Source organism: Ricinus communis, chromosome 1, assembly GCF_019578655.1.
Source record: "Ricinus communis isolate WT05 ecotype wild-type chromosome 1, ASM1957865v1, whole genome shotgun sequence".
In the NCBI taxonomy this organism is placed as follows: Eukaryota; Viridiplantae; Streptophyta; class Magnoliopsida; order Malpighiales; family Euphorbiaceae; genus Ricinus; species Ricinus communis.
This window is the reverse complement of record NC_063256.1, coordinates 32,111,358-32,138,994: the sequence shown is the minus strand read 5'-3', so window position 1 is coordinate 32,138,994 and position 27,637 is coordinate 32,111,358. Positions and strand designations below refer to the sequence as shown.

Here is a 27,637-nt window from a genome sequence, read left to right as displayed (position 1 = left end):
TTAAAATGCATTTGATTTAGACATGACATAAAAGTAATTGATTATATGACTTTAACTGACAGTTCTGTCGCGCTCTGTAGTGTTCTCCTACGCCTCAGGTGGAGCTGGCTGGACGAATGGATTATCTATTCACAAAAATAATTCGATTAATGAGATATTTTTAATTTTTTCTAGGCCTAGACTCCTAAATTAGACTGCCTAAGAAGTTCCGACTCTAAATTTGGCAGAATCTCCCTAAAAATATGGATGTCTACTCCCATAAAATGGATCCAAAACCTAAAAAAACTTCAATATTCAATACATATTTTTCAGGAGTTAGGTCACCCATAACTGCATTATTTTCTCGACTCCGTAACATACCATAGATCACAATTAATAACAGACAGTCCGTATTAATATTTATTCTACAACCAACCCATACAAATTTTATAGTATTTAAACTAATCAAACACAATCACTCTATCACAAAACAAAACAATAATTAATCATACTAATTAATTTATAATATTATAACTAAGTTATAATTAATTAAATTAAATTAAATTATTTATAATTGAGAATTAATAGTAATAATATTTTCTAAGATTCTAAAATAATTTTTAAGGTAAAAAAAATTACATTGAGCCGAAAATTCAAAATTTTGCGCGTCCGGAAAACACCTGGGTCTGAAATCCCAGCGAAGTTTGAGTTGCAGGAAGTCCAAAAATCAAATTCTTTTGCAGAAACTCATCAAAAGCCATCGGATCGAAGCCGAAAATTTTCGGCTCCAACGAAGCTATACACTCCTGCCGGCGAAGGAAAAATCGTGGGAGAGCTTGGCTTGGAGTTTTCAACGTTGGAGAGCTCGTTTTCGTCGTCGAATTTGCGGGAAAAGGGCGGCAACTTCCTTTCTTCAAGCTCGATGTCAACAACAAGGGAGAGGAAGGAGGAGGTGACGCCAGCGAGGGAAGGGAAGAAGAAGAAGAGATTTTCGACGGCAAGAAGGTGACAACAGTGGCGGGAAAAGAAAGGGAGGTGAGGGAGGAGAGGAAGGTGATGGGGGGAAGGAGGAAGAGGGGGAGGAAGAAAAAGTTTTGTTTTATTTATTTATTTTTATTCTTTTACTTACGAGTATTACATTTTATCCCCTTTAAGAAAAAATTTATCCTCGAATTTTGAAAGAAGCAATGCTTACCTCAAGATTGAAATAAATGAGGGTAAAGGTTCCTCATCTCTTGCTCGATTTCTCAGGTACACTCCTCTGTGAAACGTTCCGCCATAACACCTTAACCATCAGCATAACCTTAGAGCACAGTTGGCGAACTTAAGTATCCACGATCATAACCAGTTGTTCCTCGTAAGTCGAGTCTTCGCTTACTTCCACATATTGAGGCTGCAATACGTGCGAAGGATCCGAAATGTACTCTTTCAACATGGATAGATGAAATATCGGATATACATGCGAGAAATTTGGCGACAAGTCCAACTTATATGATGCCTCTCTAATCCTTTTAATAATCTCAAAGGATCCCATATAACAAGGGGCCAACTTACCTTTCTTGCCAAACCGCATTACACCACTCGTAGGGGACACCTTCAAGAACACATACTCCCTAATACAAAACTCCACATGCTTCCGCTTCTGGTCTGCATAACTCTTATGCCTACTGAAAGCTGTCTTCGGCCGCTCGCGGCTAATAGGAATCTTCTTTTAAGTGATCTGAACCAACTCTAGTCCTGCTAACTTCTGTTCGCCAACTTCTCCCTAACTCATAGGAGATCTCCACTTCTGGCTGTACAATGCCTCATAAGGGGTCATCTCGATGCTTGCATAGTAGTTGTAGTTATAAGCGAATTCAATCAATGGTGGGTATCAATCCCACCGACCACCAAAGTCTATCACACACATTCGAAGCATATCCTTTCCGACTGTGCGTCAGTATGGGGGTGAAAGGCTATGCTGAAGTCCAATATAGTACCAAGCTCTTCTTGTAGCTTTCTCCAAAACCTCGAAGTGAACTGCGGTCTCCTGTCAGACAATATAGAAACAGAAATGCCGTGAAGACTGACAATTCTCTCCAGATACCCGGATAGAGTCATAACCAGCCGAAGTCTTGGGTACACTCGAAATAAAATCCATAGTAATCCTTTCCTATTTTCACTCTGGTATGGGAAGCGATTGTAATAACCCTGATGGCTTGATGCTCCAATTTAACCTGCTAACATGTCAAACACTTAGAGATAAACTCTGCCACATTCCTTTTCATTCCATGCCACCAATAATTGCCTTTCAAATCGTGATACATCTTTATAGAACCTGGATGTAAGTTGTAAGCTGTACAGTGAACCTCTTCTAAAATCTCCTTCTTGAGATTATCCACATCGGAAAAACACAGCCTAGTGCCCATCCTGAGAGTACCATCATCATCTATAAAAGAATAATTAGCTCGATCCTGTAACACTTCTTCCAAGATTTTCCTTAATTGTGCATCCTAACTTTGAGCTAACTTGATTCTGTAAACAAGCACAGACCTAACCCTGAAATGTGCCAACAATGCTTCCGATTCCAATACCTCCATCTGCAATCCTTGATTGCACAACTCATGCAAGTCTTTGGTCAGAGGTCTTTTCTCCGTACTAATATGAGAAAGACTAACTGCTGACTTTCTGCTCAAGGCATCTGCTATGAAATCTGCTTTACCTGGATGGTGGAGAATATTACAATTGTAATCTTTTAGAAGTTTCAACCATCTCCTTTGCTCAGATTCAATTCTTTCTACTGAAAAATATTCTTCAAACTCTTATGGTCTGTATATATCTCGCACGTCTCCCCGTAGAGATAGTGCCTCCAGATTTTTAGGGCAAAGATTATTGCTGCCATTTCCAAATCCTGAGTAGGGTAATTTTGTTCATGCCTCTTCAATTGCCTGAATGCATAAGCCACTACCTTAACATGCTGCATCAAAATGCAACCCAAACCCACTCTAGAAGCGTCACAATACACTGTCAATCCACTAGTCCTAGAGGGTAAGGTCAACATTAGAGCTGAAGTCAAATAGTCTTTCAGCCTTTGAAAACTTCTTTCACATGCGTCAGTCCACTAGAATTTAACGTTCTTCTGGGTCAGCTTAGTCAAAGGCGCTGCGATCCTCGAGAAGTCTTGCACGAATCGACGGTAGTAGCCTGCCAAACCCATAAAGCTATGAACCTCTATCACTGTGGTCGGTCTCTACTAGTCAGTCACCGCCTCCACTTTCTTGGCGTCCACTTGAATACCCTCTCTAAACATAATGTGACCTAGAAGAGCAACGCTTTCTAACCAAAACTCACACTTGGAGAACTTAGCGTACAACTAATGCTCCTTCAACATCTGAAGTACCATCCTTAGATGCTACGCGTGCTCTTTTTCGCTTCTAGAGTACACCAAGATATCATCAATGAATACAATGACAAAGCGATCCAGGAACGGCTTGAACACCCAATTCATCAGATTTATAAAGACTGCAGGAGCATTAGTGAGTCCAAACTATATTAACAAGAACTCATAATGCCCAAAACGCGTCCTAAACATTGTATTCAGAATGTCTTTCTCATGAATCCTCAACTGGTGATACCCTGATCACAAATCAATCTTGGAGAAGCATGTGACTCCTTGAATCTGATCGAATAGATCATCGATGCAAAGAAGCGAATACTTATTATGAATCGTGGCTTTATTTAGCTGCCAGTAGTCAATATAGAGGCGCAAGGTACCATCCTTCTTCTTCACGCACAAAACAGGAGCACCCCATAGAGACACACTAGGTCTGATAAAAACTTATCCAAGAGGTCCTGCAACTGCTCCTTTAACTCCTTTAACTCGGCTGGTGCTATTCAGTGGGGTGGCAAAGAAATAGGTGTTATACCCGGCACCACATCGATGCATAACTCTATCTTTCTATCAGGCGGCAATCCTGGTAGCTCTTCTGGAAATACATCGAAAAACTCGTATCCCTGACTAATGCTAGATATCAGACACTCACGATGAAACATCCGTCTAGCCGTAATGGCTAACACTAGATTCGATAGAGTAGGTACCTACTCGCCTTTAAAATGAAACTATGAGTCTTCCAAAATTTAAAAAGTTACTTGCTTTTCCCGGCACTCCAACATGGCATAGTGCATAGCCAACCAATCCATTACTAAAATTATATTGAAATCCATTACGTCCAACAGAATTAAACTGGAAATCAAACTCGACCTTTAACTGACACCGAACACGATGAAAACACAACATCGGTCTCTAAGGCATCACTTAACGGCGTAGTGACTGACATAGGAACCTGAAATCTAACCGGTTGAACACAACCTTAAAGCAAAACTAGGCAATATAAAGGAATGGGTAGTCCCAGGGTCTAACAAAACTCTAGCCTCAGAATAGCATACATGAATAATATGTGACACCAAAACATTAGAGGTTCGTGCATCCTGATGGGTAAGAATGAAAACTGTCGCTTGCCCACGGCTTGACTATTGAGAGCCCGAAGCCTGACTCTGAACTCAGCCCCCTGTTGGCCGACAAACTAAGATCCACCTTGAGAATATCTAAGAGCTATAGAAAAAGCTTGTGGGGTCGCACTAGCAGACGAGCCCTGAGGGAAAGTTGGTTGACTGAAATAAGGAGGACATGGTTGAGCCATATGACCTATCCTGCCACACTTAAAACAGGTTCCGCTGAAAACTAGGCACAGTCCTTGATCTGACCTGCCGCACATCGGACAGGTACTGGCTCCAGAACTATAGCTGTTATAGCAAGAACTCTGCCAAATGCCACTGAAGCCCTGCCCTAGCCTGAATCCTCTGCTACCCTTCCGATTGTGTTTATCCTTCTTGTGAATATGGTAGCCTCTCTGCCCGGCCTGCTGGTCGCAACCCCTGGAGTAGCTTCCACTACCGTAAAACGGCACAGCTAGCTGCGCACTAGCCTGACCATCAATCTTGGTCTTCTTTCTTTTGCCTTTATCAGTCCCCCGGCCAAAACCCCGCACAGTCATCTCCATATGCCTAGCTATATCAGTCACCTCTGGGAAGTTGCTCCTCCTAGACCAAACCAAGGAGACAAACTCTGGACCAAGTCCTGAAATATACTTGTTGTTCTTTTGCTTCTCGATTCCCCCCGCATAGGGCGCATGCCTACTTAGCTGCATAAACTACCTAGTGTATTCTGCCATTGATAGGTCTCCCTTAACCAGCCTCTCAAACTTATCTATGTACTCCTGCCTCATACTGAAAGGGATGAAGTACTCCTTAAACCTGTCTCTAAACTATCTCCATGACAAAGCATCCAAAAAGAGACGAATATAATCCTTGAACCACTGAGATGTTATCCCCTTTAGAGAAAAATCCGATGCCCTCTTTTCAACCTCGTCTAGGAAGTCCAAAGGATCCCTAGATACCCCATCAAACTCCATGAGTCTCAGCTTAGTATATTCAGACATAGGAACCTCGTCCAGATTTCCGATACCAGACCTACTACTGCTGCTCCCTGAACCCTAGGCAGCCTGCTGCTGCTGAAAAGCCAAGAACTGCTCTAAAGCTCTATGCATCCTAGTCATTTCGACTATAAGTGCTTCAATTAGAACTCCACTAGCACCATATGCCTTTTGAGCCTTGTCTTGATCTAGTTGGGTTACCACTTGAGGCCTACCTCACCTCCTAGAATTACGGGCTGGCGCTGGTAGGGCTGATTGGGTGGAAACCTTATCTTGGGCCTCTTGGGCAGCTGCTGCTACTGCAGCCGCTCGAGTCCTCGGCGTAGTAAGGGTTGAAAATAAATAGCAAGAAATCAAACCATAACAGACTCTCTAACATATAGCACAGATACTAGAATCAACGAAACATGTGAGTACAGACTCAACCCTAACTCCGAGTAGTTAAGGAAGCTAACCTAGGTTGAAGGAAATCTAAACCTAGGCTCTAATACCAACTTTGTCATGACCTGATTTGTGGGCCCGTGACCGGAATTAGGAGTGGGTAGGCTTAAGGCCGCCGAAACCCGTAGCAAGCCTAACTAATCAACAATCCAAATATGCATATATATATATATATATATATATATGACGGACAATGCTGCCATCTGAAAAATTAAAAATTGAGACTGTTAGCCTCAAGAGTAAGTTAAATCATATAATACTAAAATTAATACAGTTATTTCAATTAAAATATTTATTTAATCAGAATAAAATATCATACTATACCAAAACATGTATCATGCCATGATTCAGAAAAATTTAATTTAAACCTTTATGGGACGAGTACTCTAGCAGAATCCTAAAACTCCAATCCTATTATCCATTCGACTCTTTTATTCCAATAAGACTGGCGCCCAGAGAGCAAAGTTCGACCAGGACCTTTCATCCAGCTTGATTATTTAATCTCCAATAAAGTCAGTGCCTAGAGAGCATTGCTCGACCAAGGACCTTTTCTCCTGCGATCAAATTCTCATAGCCCATAGAGTTGTACTCGACCAGGGAAAATCCCAAAAAAATATTCTTTTACTACATGTCTTTGTTTAATATCGGTCCGCACACAATCCTGATGCAACCCGGCAGAGAGCTCGTTTATGGGAAAAGGGCGGCAGACGGTTGTTTGACAGTGGCAACTTCCTTTCTTCAAGCTCGACGTCCGTAGTAATAGAGATGAACGAGGAGGCGACATCAGCAAGGGAGGGGAAGAAGAAGAAGAAGAAGAAGAAGAAATTTCCAGCAGCGCAAAAAGAGAGGGAGGAGAGGAAGGTGACAGGGGGAGGAAGAAAAGTTTTGTTTTATTTATTTATTTATTTATTATTATTAATTATTTTATTTATTTATTATTTATTATTTTTATTTATTATTATTTTTTATTTACGAGTATTACAATGCTATAGGATCAATTTTTGAGTAAAGAGTACATAAAGCTTTACATGTTATATATTATGTTAATAAAACTCTTGATAATGCCCAAATGAATTATTCTACCATAGAAAAAGAATTTTTAACTGTTGTATTTTTATTAGATAAATTTAGATCTTACTTGGTACGATCTAAAGTTATTTTGCATTCAGATCATACAGCTTTAAGATATCTTTTGACTAAGCTAAAGGCTAAACCACGACTTATTAGGTGGGTGCTTTTATTACAATAATTTTATATAAAAATCAAAGATAAAAAAAGTAATGAAAATGTGGTTGCTGACCATCTTTCTAGATTAATTTTTAACTTTGATAATCTTGATTATAAGAAAGGAATAAATAAAACCTTCCCTAATCAACAATTTCTTACTATAGACCATGAACCTTGGTATGCTAATATTCTTAATTACTTGGCTTGTGGTATTATGAGACCTTAGTTAACTTGGCAGGAAAAGAAAAGATTTTATTATGTTTGTAGGCACTATTATTGGGATAACCCCTATTTGCTTAAACATTGTTATGATCAAATGATTAGAAGATGTATTCATGAGAATGAGTAACAAAGTATTCTTGCTTTTTGCTATCAGATGCATTGTGGAGGTCATTTTAGTGGTAAAAAGACAGCCCACAAAATTCTTCAATCGAAATTTTTTTGGCCTTCGTTATTTAAGGATGCTCATTTATTTTTGTGCAAAATATGATAGATATCAAAGAAGTGGAAATATTGGTAAAAGGAATGAAATGCCTCAAACTTTTAATCTTATGGTTAAATTGTTTAATATGTGGGGTATTAATTTTGTAGGACCTTTTTCACCTTCTCATGGCTATCAATATATACTTGTTGCTATAGATTATGTGTCTAAATGGGTGGAAGCAATTGCTACCTGAACTAATGATGCTAATGTAATATGTAAATTTGTCAAGGACAATATTTTTAGCAGGTTTGAAACACCTAGAGCAATCATTAGTGATGGGAGAACTCATTTTTGCAACAAGGCATTTGGTACTTTACTAAAGAAATATGGAATAACTCATACAATCGCAACTCTCTATCACCCATAAACATCAAGACAGGTGGAGGTAAGCAATATGCAAATTAAGTCAGTGCTTGAAAAATCAGTTCGCCCATCAAAAAAGGATTGGGTTGTACACTTAAACAATGTTCTTTGGGCATATTGCATGACTTACAAGACACCTATTAGAATGAGTCCTTATAGACTAGTTTATGACAAAGCTTGTTATTTGCTAGTTGAATTATAGCATAAAGCTTATTGGGCTATTAAAGAGCTTAATATGGACTTAACCAAAGCATGAGAAGAGCATATGTTGCAATGAGCTTGAAGAAATATGTAATGAGGCATATGAGAATGATAAACTATACAAAGAAAGAACTAAGAGACAACACGACAAGAATTTTCTTCGTAAGTTTTTTGTCCCTGGAATGAAATTTTTATTATTTAACTGCATTCTAAACTTTTCCCATGAAAGCTTAAATCTAGGTGGAATGGACCTTTCAAAGTAATAACAGTATTTCCTCATAGTGCGGTAGAATTGCGCAACAATAAGATGCAAGAGCAGTTCAAAGTGAATGGCCATCATTTAAAGCCATATTATGAAAGAATGACCTATGGAAATAAAGTGGAGTGGATTAATGCACAACCAACTTGAGCTCAATTTGAAAACATGTCTTGCTATAGACAATAAACATAGCATTTGTATATTTAAATTGTTAGTATTTTTATTATTTATATTATGTTTTTAGTTTAATTAATAAGTATTTTTATTTTTATTTTTAGGGACTTACAAGTGATTCAAGCATCCTAACCTCTAAATGGATCTCCAAGTGCAAAAAGAGTTCTTCATGTAGTAACACTAATTTTTATTGCTTAATACCATTCTTAAAATGATAGTTGAATTTGGTGTATTACATGAATATTTACTTATCTTATTATATATGCCTAATAATAATGGATTATAAGGCATATAATCGAAGAGATTTATTTAGAATTAGGATTTTAGTTTCTTTGTAGGATTAGGACAAGCAATTAAGAAAGGATTAGGAGTTCTAACTAATAAAGCATAGGAATAATCATATCCTAGTCAAGCTAGGATTGATAAAACCTCTATATATAGGCACCCATCCTCTCATTAAGAGCTATTCAAAATTTTTTTCTTAATCTCAAAGCTCTTAATGACCATGAATTCTAGGCAGAAAGTGTCAAGGAGGAGATAAGTTCCCCATCACCTTCATCATCACCACATCATCCTACACCACAATCCAAGCCACTAAGCTCAAGTAAAGCCTATAGGAAATTTGAAAAAAATTAGAAAGAGATCACCCATACTATTCCCTTCAGCATTAATTCTAAATAGTTTAAGAAGAGCTTCAAGGCATATGGAAAGAACTAGAAGAAACTCACCTACACCATTCCCTGCACCTAGATTTCTTAAAAGTTGGTGCCTAAGGAGAAGGCTTAGGATGTAGTATGACTTTAGGCCCCAAAAAGCTCATCGCTTTTTATGCCTATCATAGAGCTTATCCAAGACTAATGGAAAGACTACTCACTCTTCAAACAATTATGAAAATTGACTAGCTTATAAGCTAGATTTTAGATATTTGTATTATGAAATTTGTTTTTATGTTTTTAGGACTTAGCTACCTAGTTACCTTAGAAGTTTTATCTTGCTTTTAGCTACTTTAGAATTTCTATGCTTTCTAGCCATTTATGGTTTATTTTATGCTTTTATTTTGTAATCATGACTTTATGATTATGTTTTAATTTAAGTATTTTAATTTTTTTAGCTAATGTGTTCTTTTAATCAATGATGGCTATTTAAGTTTTACTTAAGGTAGATTTGGATGGTGATTAATTGAGTGATTATGGAAAATAAGTTGCACTCCAAAATATCAAGGAAGTATTTTATCTTTTTTTTTTTCCTTATTTGATGTTCATATATGCTTATGACATTGAGGGCAATGACAAAAATAAGTGTGGAGAAGGAGAATTAGAATAATTCTTTTATTTTATTTATTATACCATGTATTTACTAACTTTTGATTAATTTTTGCATAATCTTTAAGTTTTTTACTTAGCTTTTTGTTCAATAAAGGTTTATTATGTTAATTCTTGAGTTCTTGAGTTGATTTTTAATATGTATAAATGTGAACTCATGAATTATTTGTATTTAAATGATCAAGTAGTCATTCTTTGCATATGGACATGATGAGTAGTTTGGCAAGTTTGAGTTGGATATAATTAGAAGTGTATAATTTTTAGATTATTATTTTCTTATTATTAAATTAGCTTGCCTAAGTTTGTGAGATATGATATGTGCAAGTTAAAGCTCTACGTTTAATAATTTACTTTGCTTATTTTAGTTGCTTTATAACCGGGAATTTTCATGACCAAAGTTGATTTTCACGTAAAAAAGCAATTAAGATTATGAGTATGTAAAACATCTTGATGTATGTTTTGTTGAGTAACCAGATGCATTTGTTATCCATGTTTGTATTTGCATAAAAAGACTTGACATCTCAAGAAAGAAAATAATCCCCAAGTATCTAAATGAAAATCTAAGGGGTATAAGTAAAAAGAAAAGTTAGAAAAAGAAAGGCTTAAAAAGCAAATATATAAATGCCTATTGATCTCTTATTTGTAAATGAAGGTTTTGCCTTTTGAATAAGGTTATGATAATTTGAATTATGCATATAATAGTTATATTCTTTGATAATGAGTTATGCTATTTGTTATGAAACAGGTGTGAACAATGGATGCTTGAATCTTTTGACTAACAATGATTGAACTTACTCTTTTTATAGAAACTTTTTATGATTTAAGTTTTTTTGGATTGACATGATCTATGCATTAGTGAGATTTTTTTAGGTAATATCTTTAAGCTGAGTATAAATGTCCTTCATTATTTGCAAAGGTTAATTCTTAAATTGCTATTTACTCGAGAACAAGTAAATGTTTTAGTGTGGGGGTATTTGATAGGTTCATATTATGTATAGATATTTAGGGTATTTTAGTACTTTAATTATATATTTTATATACATAATATATGGAAATATGTGCTTACTACCTCATTTTAACTTTCTTCTAATTCCAAGTATCATTAGCCAAAAAGAGAAAATATGAGCCAAAACTACTAAATGGGCTTAAATAGAGCTATTGCTACCAAGACGCATAATTAAAGACGTGTAAGCTACTAATTTCACAGGCCTAGCTGAATATATCAAGGTTCAAAAGGGAATTAATATAATTATGGACCATTATTAGTCATTTACTTAAGTTAGGATAGTTAAGAGTTGTAAGAGATAACTCTTAGAAATTTTTTATTTGAAGGAGGACTCTACAAGAGAAATCTTTACACGTAGTGGAAATCAGTTAAACAACAGATATACCCATTTAGTCTGCATTTGTGCATTATTCTCCTATCTGCAATTCTCTACATTTCATCTTCTACAAACACTTTAGTTTAGTTTTTATTGTACTTTTAAGATTTAAAAAGCTTTTCAAGAAGTGGAAAGTGAGGACCAATCATCTTTCTACTTGAATTCTGAATTTCAAGGGAGCTTTTATTTTCTGTTTGTTTATATCTTTCTATTTAGTTACAATGACATTGGATTAAATATGTCAGGCTAATTTTTGTAAGTGTTTAGTTTAGCCTTTTACTTATGTATGAACCTTGTTATTTATTTATTTGATGAATAATTTCTTTACCTTCATATCTTTATTAGTTTTAATTATTGTTGTTAGTTGACCATCATATCAATTTAATAATAATACTTATTATGAAAATCTTTAGGTTGAATGTATAAGGAACATCATCTTTACTTCAATCTATATTGGTATAAGAAATTTTAGTTGCATCATTAGTTTGAGTGGTTGGAGGAAAAAACATATCACCATCTCATTTATTAGATCTAAGCTTCAAGTAAAATAAGAGAATTACTAAATAAATGGCTAGGCTAAATACTATTTTTATCATATAGTTTTCATACATCATAATCATTGTATATTTATTTTATAGTTTATCATATTTATTTTATGAATATATTAATTTCTCAAAATACTTGCTTAGAATATTTAGATTTACTTCTAGTATTTTTTTTGTAATAATTAGTCTTTATACTTGCGAGTACATAGTTAGTTTTTATAATACGGCTCTACAGTTCCTTATGAGATTAACCTCGTAGTAAACTTATCCATACTATAGGAGCGCTTCATACACTTGCGAGTATATATTGATAGATATCAGTTAGTTTACTAAAAAGCTAATTATACAAATATAGATAATTATACTAAAAAGTTTTAGTAATATAATTTAAGCTCAAACTCTATAATAATAGTAATATTCACCTAAAATTTTATTAATAGTGGATAATAAATAAGGTTATTTTAGTAAATTTGTCTGTCTAATATGGTAATTTTAGTAAATCTGTCTGCCTACTTTTACACTTTTATATGTTATGATATAACTAAAAAATATCTGACCAAATTCTACCGGACTAAATAAAGCTTGTACGACAAAAATATTACTATATATATATATACTAATTTTTTACTCACGTGTGTTACACATATATATTAACTATTTAACTCATTATTATTTAAAAAATAAAAAATAAAATAATTTTAAATTTAACATCATAAATATTTTTATAGCTAGTAATAAATAAATTTATTATATTAAAAAATATCATTAAATTACATTAAATTAAATATATTTACAACAATTTATTTACTATTACAGTGTTTTCGTTATTGAAAGTAAAAATCTTAATTTATTAAATTTTTAAAATGAAATTATTTTTAATAAACAATATTATTAAGATTCTTAAGTCAAAATAAGTTCTTTATTATTTTAGAATTTAATAATTTTAATTATAAAAATACAAAAATTATGTTATATATACATAGAAATTAATTTTATAATATACTATCAAAATCGCTTGATAGAAGATAGTTTGGATATATGTTAAAATTTTGATAAAGCATTTTTAAAGTACATATATATATATATTAAAATTTTGATAAAGCATTTTAAAAGTACATATATATATATATATATATATATATATATATTAAATCTATAATAAAAAGTCTTAATATTTAAAATAAAAATCTCTTAATATTTAAACATAATTTATATAATTTATATAATTTTTAAATTACAACATTTAACTGTTACTACAACACAAAGTTATAACGAAATATATCGATTGTTAATAACACTAATTTTAAATAATCACGTTACAAAAGAAATTTTTTCAGCTTTATCCTACATTTTATTTTACTTCTTCATTAGATATTTAAAGAAATTTTAATTTTTTGTAGAGGATGTTAACATGCAAAGTAGTGATTTATTTTAGATTTCAAATGTTTGTTACAAGTCTGTGGGAAATTAATCAATTAACGAATTCAAATTTTAAAGAAATTATTATATATTTTTAAAAATAGAGAGTCAAACTTATACATTTAATATTATTCCCATACTTTTTCAATTATTTTTTAATTTAGATTTCTTTTGTTTTGAGATTTAGAATTAAACTTAATTATATTTTTTGATTGAACATCATAATAGAGTTAGACTTTTAGAATTAGACTTATACTTTATAAATTATTAATATTATTTATATTAAATTAAATTATAAATGACCAAATTAACTCAATTAACTAAATAATTAACAAATCCCTATAGAATTATAAAAATAGCATCTTATTTGAATAAAATTAGTTTATAATTGATATTTTGAATTATAACTTTCTATTGTTTGTTATTTTAAGAATTATTTATAATTTTAATTATTATTAATTAATACTTTAGAGATAATTTTATAGAATACTTTTAAGAAATTGTCTTTTTAAATTTATCTAATCTCATTGCTCTTAATTTTTTGACGGGTATGATCAAAGCCACACTAGTTTTTATTAAGATCAGTTTGTAAATTTCTCACGGTTGTAATTTCATTTTGTTTTCCTTATGTTGGAAATCAAGAGTTTGGAGACTCAGTTTTAAAGCCAATATATAGTACCTTATGGGATTTCGGCCATGTTTTGATGATATGACAATCAGTATGAATATTTTGGACACATAAGCTGCCATATAGATACCACCTAACTTAAAAGAAATTTTAACTTAACTTCTTTCCTAGTCATTTGTTGCCCCCATATATGGTAAAATAAAATTAGGAAGGAATCCTAATTTCACCTAACATCTAAGTTTACTCTCCCTCTCTCGTGATTCTCTTCCTCTCATTCTTACTTTTTCAAATTGCATCTTAGAAAAGCATAACAACAATCCATAACAAGCACCACCATCGAGAACAACAAGTAATGGGAGACTCTGAACCAGGCGATATTCTTGATTCTGATGATGTGTTTATAAGCATGCAGATCTCCAAATGTGAATGTGAAAATTGACCTCGTATGAGAATCTCAAGAACCTCTTAAAATCCTGAGTGTAAATTTTGAAGATGCCCTTACATAAATGTAAGTTATAAATTTTATACTTTCCATTATAATGGTTGCTAAGTAAATTTTTTATTTTTTGGTATTAAAGGCTATTAGCTATAAATTTTTATTGTGGCATATGATGAATGGGTGAATAGGAGGACTGTGTTTGTGTTGATTGAATTGAAGCAACTAAATGCTAGTTTGGATAGGATTAGGGCCGAGACCAAGATTATGTTGGTGGTTTTGCAAAAGACTAGGTAAGGGAGCTAAAGGAGTTGAGAAAGAAAAAAAAAACTATAAAATCAGAGATGAGAAATTGGGTGAAGAAATTGGTGTAATGAAAGGGACCAAGAACTTTTACAAGATTGGCTTTATACTGTCATGGGGTTGTTGATATGCAAGATATATTATCATAGTTACATGTTGATGTTAGTTGTTATAGTAGTAAGTCTTAGGTAGTTAGTACCAAAATTTATTCTTTTCTCTCCTTATGGTACCAGAATCATATTAATATGTACGTAATAGGTTGATCAACTTTTTTTTGTTACACTTGAATGAGATCAACTTATTCAACTATTTTAATTAATGAATTAATAGTTTATGCTTTTAATACTTTATTTATATTCTCTTAAATATAAACTATAAGCATGAAGTGAATAAAAATAAAAATCATGTACACATAACCATGAAGTAAAAAAAATCACAGCAGTTAAATAATAAAGTGTGCCCACCATCGAAAAAGCATACAAGCTAGATTACTATCCAGGAATATATTCTAAAGAATATAAAAAAAATTATGTCTATTTGAAAAAGAAAATCTCTAAAAGGACCACTTGTCATTTTAGTACTCAAAACCAATACCACAAAATAGTAAATATCACAATATTCACCAGCAAAAGAGTTGAGTAATGAGTATTTAATCCAAAATCTAGTCCCCATTTGGTTGTCCAAATGTTAACCCTAATCTTTCTCCCATTCTACTACTCTTTCCATTAGTTGGAGGCAACCAAGCATTCTTATTCTTTATTATAGCTTCATCAAACTTCTCCTTCCCTTTCTCAACACATACACTCTTTTTTGTAGTTGTAGCTAGCCTAAATGTAATCCCTCCTTCAGGCATAGTCTTCTTTCCTGCAGTTTTGTCATATGGTGGCTTTGATGGAGCTTTTGATTTAGTATTTCATAGATCCCAGAGGCTTGAAAGGCTTTTTTATAATATTTACACTACTTATGGCCAGTGTTTTAAAAACCATACTGAAGACCGAATCAGTTAAGGTGCTATTTACCGGTTCGGCCGATTTGTTGACCTAAGAGTCAATTGATCTCTATTTTGATCTTAATAACCAAATTAAATAATGCTACCTTCTTGTCTAAATGTCTATATGACATTGTATTAAGAGATTTTTAATTGGCCAAAGCTTCCCTAAGCTTTTAAGAAAGTACTGTAAAAAGACCCAAAAAGCGCAAAGACGGCTTACAAGCGCGAAGACGCTTGTCTCGTGGTCAAAATTATACAAGTCGTTGAAAACTCCATCTGAAAACTTGCCAATGATGAAGTAACACATGGCAGTCAAAAGGTCAAAATCCTCAAGCAGCACGAGGGCACTTCTAAGCACGACCAAGATAAGTGCGAGGGCACTATGCCGGCGCAAGGACAATTTTCACATTTAATGTGATGTTAGTAACCATTGAGACCTCAAACACCAAGTTAGAGCCATGTGTCTGGAACCATTGGAGCCTCAACGACTCTTTTTAGAAAGCGCGAGGGCGCTTGAGAAGCGCGGGGGTGCTTTTCATGGCAATAGGCAACTTTCTGCCGAGTTACTTAATTTGCATTAAATGAGTTTTGGGACCTTTTTTAATGTCTCTGAGAGGTAGGAATGAGTATAAATACCCCTTATAAAGACTTAAGAAGCTATGTGTATGATTGTATTATGTCCAAACTCTTATAAATTTATTTCTCAACTTTCTACACTTAATTTTCTTCTTTCTATAGTGTATTAACGTAAATCCTATTATTCAACTAAAGCTCTAAAGGATTGTTGTCTGAGCCTAATTACTAAAAAATATAAGAAATTGGTTGTTGAGTAACCGTTAATAATCAAGGGTTAAGGAACTTAGTGATGGATTAGTTCACTAAGGGAAGAAGTTAAGTGCTAGCCTTAAAAAACACCAAGTTGTTGGGTGAACTTGTAAAATCCAAAGGTTGTAATCTTGATGATTATAGTAGAATACTCAAGTGTGATCTTGAGGAGTGGATGTAGGAAAGATTGTTCCCGAACTACTATAAACCTTTGTATTATTTTTTCTAACCTTAACTTTCTTCCAATTCTTTCCACTCTTCTTTAAATCCTTGTATGTCTCCCAAGTTTATTCAATTCTGCAATTTGAAGTCACCAATTTAACCCCACTTCTTGGTTTTAAGGGACACAAATGGTATCAGAGCTAGAACACTCTTATCAAGCTTCATTGCGAGTGAAAAGACCATGGCAACCAATGAAGGAGCTCAAACCCTCAAGCCATTCTTTGATGGATTTGACTATACCTTTTAGAAATTTCATATGAAAATCTATTTGGATTCTTATGGCATTAAAGTGTGGGACTATGTGATGAATGAATGGAAGGCTCCCATTAAAGTCAAAAATGGGAAAGAAAGGATTCTACCTAAAGAAGAATGGGTGGATGCTCACAAGAAGCATAATCACAAGAATAAGCAAGCAATGACCATTCTTGTGAGTTATCTTTCTAAATAAGAATGTGGAAGAGTGCAACATTGCACTATGGCTCATCAAATTTGAACTACCTTGGAGAACTATGACGAAGGCACCAAGCAAGTTAAATCAAGAAAGATCGAGTATGAAATGTACAAGATGAAGTTAAAAGAATCCATCACCGACATGATAAATAGGCTTCTCATCATCATCAACAGTATGAGAAAACTTGGAAAGCATTATGAGCTAGTGGAGAAGAAGCAACAAGCCTTTCACAAGCAACAAACCCTTCTTTAAATCAAAATCAAGCAAGGTCTAGAAAGATGAAGTCACTTGCTATAAGTGTGGAAAGCACAAACATATCAAGCCGGATTGTCCCAAATATTTAAAGAGGAAGAACGGAGATAAAGAAAAGAAAAAGGGCTTGAAAGCTACTAGGAGTGATGCATCATCATCCTCTTATAATGGAAGTGAAAGAGACGAAGAGTTCAATCTTTGCTTCATGGCCAATATGGAGGATTTTCATGAGGTATGTTCTACTTCTCATTCATGCTATTCTTCTTCTTATTCATCTTCTCATTCTTTTGGTGATGATGTGTTGGATGATGAGAATGAGTTTTTACAAAATATGCTTTTAAAACTAAGTTTTTATGAAAACAAGTGCTCAAACTTGGAAGAACACGTTAAGAGGTCAAAGAAAGAAATTACTTCCTTAAAAACTTCCAATGACAATCTAAAGAAATCATTGGATGAAGTTTCAAATGAAAATCTTTTTAAAGAAAATAACTCTTTGAAAAATGAAGTTAAGGATCTTAGGAACTCAATTTCAAGATTTCACAATAGGAAAGAGCCTATTGATACACTAGTTGTATCTCAAAGACCTCCCATTGTGAGATATGGACTTAGATTTAATGGAGCTACAACTTACACCTCAAACATCTAACACCACAATCTTTATTAAAGCTGCTCAACCTCCAATCATTAAGAGAAACTCTAATAGAGTCTCAAAGGAAAAAGCACACACTAAATCTCTCGTTTAAAAGAAAAGAAAAGGTACACATGCTCCAAAGCCTAAGCCAAAAGGAGCAAGACACAAGACATGCATTCATATATAGGAAATTAAAATTTAATTGGTCTTACTCATGCATGTGTGATAATGTGAATCGTGTGAGGTGCAAACCTCAAGCAAAAGTGGCGAAGAAGACCAAATCTAATCCTAAGGTCACTTGCCACTATTGCATGAGAGTTGGAAATATTAATGTTAAATGTCAAATAAGGAAGATGCATCTCTTCATAGATGTATTTTCCAAAGCTAACTTCAAAAGACTCAACCTTGTTTGGGTACCTAAAATCAAGTGATTCCACAAGCACAAATCTTTGGCATGTTGATAGTGGATGTTCAAGGCACATGTCGAGTGATGAAAGCCTCTTTGTAAATGTCAAGAACTATGATGGAGGAAAAGTCACATTCGGAAATGATGTCAAGGGTAACGTAATTAGCATTGACTCCATTGGTAAGGATGATAAATATATCATTAATGATGTTTTCTTAGTTGATGGATTAAAATATAATTTGTTGAGCGTAAGTCAATTGTATGACAAAGGCAATAAAGTTACTTTTGACTCTAATGGATGTCTTGTCAATGCCCTAGTGGATGACACTATGATAATCAAAAGAGAAAGAAGTAGTAACACCTACACAAAGTTGTTAATCAATCTTTCAAGTGTCTTGTTTCTATTAGTGATGAATCTTGGCTATGGCATAGAAGACTTGGTCATGCAAGTATGGAGCTTTTACACAAATTAGCTAAAGAGGAGCTAGTAAATGGATTTTCCAAAGTGAAGTTCATCAAAGACAGGCCTGGTTAACCATGCCAAATGGAAAAACAACATCTATCATCTTTTAAGTCTAATACCATTATAAGTACCTCTAGACCACTTCAACTACAACATATGGACTTGTTTGGACCTATAAGCATAGCTAGTTTGGGTGAAAAGTCATATGTATTTGTGATTGTAGATGATTACTCTAAATTTACTTGGGTTAATTTTCTTGCTCATAAGGATTGCCTTTAATATTTTCAAATTATTTGCAAAACGTGTTCAAAATAAAAAAGAATATTTGATTTTTTCTATTAAAAGTGATCATGGGAAATAATTTGAAAATGATCTGCTTGAAAACCTTTGCAAAGAATTTGAAATTTCACATAATTTTTCATCTTCTAAGACACCATAATAAAATGGAGTTGTGGAAAGGAAAAATAAAACATTAATGGCTAGAATAATGCTCAATGAGTATAAGCTCCCTCCTTACTTTTGGGCGGAAGCCGTTAACCCCAGTTGTTATATCGCAAATAGAGTTTTCAAAAGACCTTTGTTAAATAAAACTTCTTATGAGCTTTGGAATAGAAGAAAGCCTAAGGTTTCATATCTTAAAGTATTTGGATGCAAATGCAATATTTTGAATACTAAGCATAATCTTGGAAAATTTGACTCTAAGATCAATATTGGAATCTTCCTAAGCTATTCCACCTCAAGCAAGGCTTATCGATTCTTTAAAAAATGTACTTTAGTAGTTGAAGAGTCTATAAATGTTGTTTTTAATGAATCTAGCAAGCTTGGTCCTGGAAAAGGTACTTATACAAATAACCGTGTAGGTGCATTTGAGGAGCTAAATATGAACCTTGATGACCTATTAAAAGAGGTTGACAAATCCATAAAAGAGAGTCAAGAAGATCAACAAAATCATGATGCAACTCAAGATCCTCAAGCATTGAAAAATTCACAAAGTCTTCCCAAGGAGTACAGCTTTAAAAAGGATCACCCTCCCACTCAAGTTATTGGAGACTTATCAAAGGATGTAAGTACTCATTACAAACTAGTAGCTCTAAATAGTCTAGCCTTTGTTTCTCAATTTGAGCCAAAGACTATTGATAAGGCTCTAAATAATGAGAGTTGGATAATTGCTATGCAAGATGAACTCAACCAATTTGAGAGAAATAAAGTATGAATACTTTTCCTAGACTTAAGAATCACCAAATTATTGGGTGTAAATGGGTGTTTAGAAACAAGTTAGATGAGCAAGGCTCTATCATAAGAAATAAAGCTAGACTAGTTGCAAAAGGTTACAGCCAAGAGGAAGGCATTAATTATGAGGAGACCTTTGCTCTGGTTGTTAGATTATAAGCTATTAGGATACTCTTAGCTTATGCATGTCACATGAATTTCAAATTATTTCAAATGGATGTGAAAAGTGTATTCTTAAATGGATTTATTGAGGAGGAAGTTTATGTTTAGCAACCTCCCAGTTTTAAAAGTCATAAATTTCTTAAATCATGTTTTCAAATTGACTAAAGCCTTGTGTGGATTAAAACAAGCCCCTAGAGCTTGGTATGAAAGGCTTTGTTCCTTTTTAACTGAAAAGAAATTCTTACAAGGAAAGGTTGATAGTATACTATTTGTAAAGAAACATAAGCATGATACTCTAATTGTTTAAATTTATGTTGATGATGTTGTATTTGGTGCTACTAATGAATTACTTTGTGAGGATTTTGCTAAGTGTATGACTAAGAAATTTGAAATGAGCATGACAGGAGAGTTTAAATTCTTGTTCAAATCAAACAAAACAAGGACGAGATATTTTTTCAACCGATCTAAGTGCATAAAAGAACTCTTAAAGAAATTTGAGATGGATGTTGCAAAGTAGCAAAGACTCCCATGAGTGTCACGATTAAAATGGACAAAAATGAGAAGGGTAAGAGTATTAATAAAAAGCTCTATAGAGATATGATCATATCTCTCTTATATTTAACTGCCTTTAGACCCAATATTATGTATAGTGTTTGTCTATATGCTAGATTTCAATCTTGTCCTAAAGAGTCTCACTTGAATGCCGCCAAAAGAATTTTGAAATATTTGCATGGTACTTTGCATCTAGGTGTTTGGTATCCTAGAGAAACATCTCTTGATATTATAGGCTATTCGAATGCCGATTATACGAGAAGTCTACTAGATAGAAAGAGCATTTTTGGGACCTGTCACTTGTTAGATGAATATTTAGTAGCTTGGTTTAGCAAGAAACAAATTTCGGTTGCTCTCTCCACTACTGTGGCGGCGGGTTGTTGTTGCACATAAATCCTTTGGATGATGCAACAATTAAGAGATTATGGTAGAAAGGGTAATCACATTCCTATAAAGTGTGACAACATTATTGCTATAAATATCTTAAAGAATACATTCAACACTTTAAGAGTAAACATATAGATAGTAGACATTATTTTTTTAGAGATCATGTGCAAAATGGTGATGTTGTTTTTAAAATTTGTTGATACAACTAACCAATTGGCTGATATCTTCACAAAACCCCTAAATAATGAGAGATTAAGTTACATCAAAAGAGAATTAGAAATGATTGATGGAAGCACTCTAGGTTAGTCGTTTTGTACAAATTTTCTATCTCTCAATTCTTGAAGTGTTTAGCAAATTCTTATGTGAAGATGCTTTATTTGCATCTTTATTTTGATGATTGAGTATTAAAATTTTATTTTGCCTATGAGATGTTTTCTTACTCACTATGCATTTTAATACTCTCCAAGAGAAAGTGTGGTCAATCCTAATTTTACATGAACTAGAAAAATTTGCATTTATTTTGAAAAGCGTGCTCGCAGTTTAGAAGGGCGCTCGCTCTTTATAGGTCACTATGAACCTGAAAACTGACTTCTAAAGTGCGATCGTGGTTCCTAAAAAATATAGCCGTTATGACTGATATTTCAATAACATGATCACGCTTCTCCTCATTTTCTGCAAAAAATAGTTGTTACAATATATAATTCAAAATTAGTTGTTTTTAGCTGTTGTTTTATCTCCTTTAAGGCTATATAAAACAAATTCTTTAAGGATTCATCACTCTTTTACATACATTAGCATTCAAAAATTCAAAACTCTTTCTTTTACTACTTTAAACTTTCAAAAACCTTCTTTAAGTCCCTCTATATTAATCATGAGGTCAAGAGCTATTGAGAAAGGTTCTTCTTCTTCTGAATCCATTCTAGAGAGGATGAAAGGTGCAGATGATGGAGCTAGAATAAAGTTCATGACAATAGAAAGGAAGAAGATTCAAGCAAATAAATTCTTTGATGAGGACGTTTTTATCAAGTTTGGCATTTATAAAGAGGTACATTCCCTCCTAGAAGATGTAGGTTTAGAAGACTTCTTCCTACCCCAATCCTTAGATTTAGGACATGAGAATTTTACTAAGGAATTTCTCTTTACCCTTGTGATCAACAAAAAGGGGGATGGGGATGAGTACAATGAAATAGTATTTAGGCTCTTTGGGAAGAAAAAGACCCTTACTAGACCTCAATTCTCCTCCATCTTTGGATTTTAGGAGAGAGTCTATCTTTCCATTCTAGAAAACTTTGTTGAAATGCCTCTCTCCTTCACAGTTTTAGAGAAAAATATTCACCAAAGGCTCTCACTCAAAAGACTCTCTATCAAAAGACCTTAAATCTTTAGTTCATTGGGTTGTGCATAGAATGATAGCCACCAACATCCATGCAAGAGATAATGGGGTGGAAAAAGTGTCTCAAAAGGATCTCCACTTCCTCTATGCAATAATCAATGGTAAGCAAATCCTCACTTTCAAATTCTTTCTTGATCATCTTCTTTATCTTGGAAACACTCAAAAAGGTGCAATTCTTCACATTACGAAAATTGCTAAGCACCTTCAAGTTCTTTCTCCTCTCAACAGAATCATTTTTACCCCTCATATTTCCTTTATCTCTTTAGGTCTAGCCTTCTTTGAGCATGCAAAAGTCATAAGATTTAGGCCTAAATAAGAAGTTGATGGTGAATTCTTTCTTCTAATTGGAGAATATGTAGATGATAGGAAGAAGAGAAAAAAGAATCATAAAGTGCCAAGCGAACCCACTCCTTCTACCTTTCATGGCCAACCCTCCCTTTCCTTTGAAGATAAAGTTCTCAAGCAAATGGAAATGACTTGAGACTATCTTCATCACTTGCATGAAGATTTAGTGAAAATTCAAAAAGTCCACAAAATTTCTCATTGTCATATTGAAGACTGGGAAGAAGAGGAAGAAGAGGTTCCAATTCCACCTCCTCAAGCTAGTACAAGTGGAGGAGGCAAAGGAAAGGAGCTTATGGTACTATAACAAGAAGAAGAAAAAGAAGACATAACATTGATCTCTTTTTTTTTTCTCTTTTTTTACTCTTTCCTTTTTCAACATTTGTTTTTTCCATTTCATGCATTAATCCATCTGTTGATCATACAACTTTTATGTAATATGATTATTAATGCATTAGTCTTTTTTTCCAATTATATTTTTGTGCTTTTTTCTCTTACTTATTTATTGGATCTTCTTTTTAATTTTGCCGAAAGGGGAGAAGTTAGTATAAACTTAAAAATTGATTAAGAAAAGTTACAAGGAATTAAGGGATAGAATAAGGGAAAGCTACATGGGCACAATTCAAATTTATTCTTTATCTAACCAATTGGACTTATACATGACCAATTTTGTATTTTTAATCAATTTGGTTGTCGAAATTAAAAAGGAGGAGATTGTTGACCTAAGAATCAATTGATCTATATTTTAATCTTAATAACCAAATTGAATATTGCTAACTTCTTATTTAAGTGTCTATATGACAATATATTAAAAGATTTTTAATTGGACAAAACTTCCCTAAGCTTTCAAGAAAATATTGTAAAAGCATCTAAAAAGCGCGAGGGCGCTTTTCCAATGGTTAATATTATATAAGTCGTTGAAAACTCCATCTGACAACTTACCAATGATGAAGTGACACTTAGCAGTCAAAAGGTCAAAAGGTCAAAATACTTAAGCAGCATGAGGGCGCTCTAAATTGAAGCATAAGACTCAAAGTGGCAGATGATTTCGCGATGGGAAGCGCGATGGCGCTTCTGAGGCGCGAGGGTGGTTCGCATTTAATGCGATATCAGTAATCGTTGAGACCTAAACCACTAAGTCAAAGACACATATATGGAGTCGTTGGAGCCCCAACAACTCTTTTTAGAAAGTGGAGGGCGCTTGAGAAGCGCGGGGGCAGTTTTTATGACAATATGCAACTTTTTGCTAAGTCATCTAATTTTCATTAAATGAGTTTTGGGACCTTTTGTAACATCTATAAGAGATAGGTATGAGTATAAATACCCCTCATAAAGACTTAAGAAGGTATGTGTGATTGTATTATGTCCAAATTCTTGCAAATATTTTTCTTTACTTTCTACACTCAATTTTCTTCTTTCTATAGTGTATTAAGTTGAATCTTATTATTCAACTAAAACTCTAAAAGGTTGTTGTGTGAGCCTAGGTATTAAAAGACACAAGATATTGGTTGTTGAGTAACCATTAATACTCAAGATTTAAGAGACTTAGTGAGAGATTAGTTCACTAAGGAAAGAGGTTAAGTGTTAGCCTTGAAAAACACCAAGTTGTTGAGTGAACTTACAAAATCTAAAGATTGTAACCTTGAAGATTATAGTGAAGTATTCAAGTGTGATATTGAAGAGTGGATATAGGGAGAATTATTTTCGAACCACTATAAATCTTTGTGTCATTTCCTTTGACCTTAACTCTCTTCCAATTCTCTTCACTCTTCCTTAAGTCCTTTTGTGCCTCCTAAGTTTATTTAATTCCGCAATTTAAGGTCACCAATTCAATCCCCCTTCTTAGTTCCAAAGGACAACATGGTTGAACCAGTCGAACTACCAATTGGATATGTCTCATGAGAATTAATTATATTTTATTTATTATAATTTAAACTCATAATTATAATAAAGTAATAGTAAATTATCAACTTTTAATAGTATGTAATAAAGTCCAAACACTAAAATTTAATAATTAAATTATATATTTAAGAAGATCCATATTAATAAAATAATAATAAATAATAAATACAAAATATAAAAATTGTAAACAAATAAATTACACGCACTAAATTTAAAATCTATTATTTTTCTTTTAAATACAGTTCTAATAATTTTATACACAAGTTAGTTCAACTTTTAGTGTAATGATTCATATTTTTCTTTGTTTTCTTTAGTGTGTGTGTGTGTGTATATATATATATATCGATTAAACCGGTTTTGTCCGATTTAGCCAGTTTTAACCCGATTCAATCTCCATATCAGTTCAACTGTAAATTCAATATTTTTAGTTGAATTGGACTGGACTGACCATCGGTTCCCATTTAAACCAGCCGGTCTAGTCCGATATTTAAAAACTACTTATGGCCTTGATTTAAGCGGATCTGTTCTGAGATATATTCTGGTTCAAAAGGCCTAGTCCTAGTACTTCTCCAAGTAGATCATATATACTCATGTGTGGTGTTGTGGCATTTGATGGATATTGGAATGCAAAATCAGGAGTCATCTCTACTTCTAAATCAGAAATGTTGAACATATGCTTTGACAATCTAGAGCTTGCGTTGGTTGAGAGGGAGTAAGATTGGTAAAATATATTAAATAGAATTAATATCATGTTAATAATTGTGCATGTCTTTAAAAAAGAAATTAGGAGCCATTTCTAATTGTTTTTATATACTCGTGAACTTGCATTATAGGGAAATACCTTCACAAGTACCTATTAGATTTGCATTGCTATCATCTTCTAAAATCTGCCTAATGGCGTCATCTTATTGAATGCCCTTATCTGCATTGCCCTCAAGAGCATTTGTGTGATCATATATATATATAAAGATCAATACACTTCTACTTCAGTGTGACAATTATAACCTGGCTCATGAATTTCAATATTAACTTCCACAGGCTATGCGTTGCCCAAATTGTTACTCTCAACTACATTACATTCCTCATCAGCAGCCTTATCAGCCCCATCCTCCATACAAGTTTCTATAAATATTTTTAAGAATCTAAAATTAGTCCCTTCCTTCCACATCTTCCTCTGTTCATTATCATTTTTCACTAATGTCACTGCCCATACAAAAAGTTCCAAACTAAAGAAACTGACCTAAGCATGGCTATTCCTACTAAAGGGAAGAGAGTCAAGGGAACTTCTAGGGGCAATTCTTTAACCGCAGGTAGACCAAACTTAATGATGGCTGCACTATAAGATCGCAGAATATGGGGCTAGAAATTGCAAAGGAGAAGAATCCGAGGCAGTGGCTGCTATAAGAATGGAATATTCTAAAGCATTCGTTTTTTAAAGAATTTGAACTAATTGTGCCACAGTTGAGCGTTTCTGTCCAATCGCTACATAGACACAATATAATGTCTCACTCTCAGAGGTGGCCCTTAAGTTCATTTGCTTTTGGTTTAATATGGTATCAATAGCAATAGTTGTTTTTCTAGTTTGTCAGTCCCCGATTATAAGTTCTCGTTGACCACGGCTTATAGGAACCAATCTATCTACCGCTTTTAACCTTGTTTGCATAGGCTCATGCATAGATTTACGTTTAATAATCTCAAGGGCTTTAACTTTGACACGTCTTCGCTCGTGATCGCTTAGAGCCCCTCTTCCATCAATAGGTACTCCCAACGCGTCAACCACATGTCCTAGCATAGCCTTTCCTGCCGGGACATCCACAATAGATCCAGTGCGCTTGATAAAATCTCCTTTTTTAATAGCGGTATCACTACCAAAGAGCACTTGAAAATTTGTGTAATACTTGGTAATTCTACTTTCTAATAGAGTTGTTAGTTCCGTAGCTCTAGGATAAAATTCCATGATGATGATGATAAAAGAAATTCAAATTGATGTCAAGGAAGAATGCCGCTACTGATAGATCCCGCCCAGATCAAGGGCGGTGGTTTCTTTTAGAAAGAGAGAAATGGGTAAAGAAGGGGCTACCGCAGCCATTGTGCTCAAGACTCTCGAAGATAGCATTGAAATTATTCAATGAATAATCATTCCTATTCTTGGTCTTGAAAAATTTTGCCATCCAAGAGCCAACCCCTACCCAACTCAAGCGTAATAAGATTTGCTTTTTATCATTAAAGATGGATTGAGCCTTCTTGAAAAAGAAAGACGAATCAGGAAGCTCCCCTTTTCCCCGGTACTGGCAAAGGAGCTTTATATAAATTTTTGAAAGGCTCTCTCCACTAATCCGCAGATCAGTGTAGTTAAGATTTCCCTCGGGGGTGGGGACTTTTGAACATCCCAATTTAATGTTATACATTTATAGTACCCAATCCTCACAAGTTTCCTATATCCCAACTGTTTAATCCTAGCATGCACAACAATCAACTTTATTACCTCACAGTCCCTCCAACCAAAAGGTGTAGTATGACCCCCTATATATTTGCTTACAAAACCCTCACTAAATTTCCCCTCAAACCACACCTCAACAGTACACTTGCATACATAATTCTATATAACTAAAAGATAAAATTCCTAATTTAAAACTGTCTTAACATATGCTCTTTATTTAAAAATTACCAAATCCATAATTCCACAAAAAGTTAAATCGAGCTATAATAAAATATAAGAACAAATTTCAATAGAAAGCATTTTAAATCCCTAACTCTAATATAAAAATTGCAATACCAGAACTATATAGTAGTT

At 33.6% G+C, this 27,637-nt stretch overlaps 1 pseudogene; it reads right to left on the bottom strand.

Annotated features, from left to right (window-relative positions):
• Positions 1–26,179: 26,179 nt before the first annotated feature.
• LOC107261066 lies at positions 26,180–26,967 on the bottom strand (annotated as a pseudogene).
• Between the last annotated feature and the right edge of the window lie 670 nt (positions 26,968–27,637).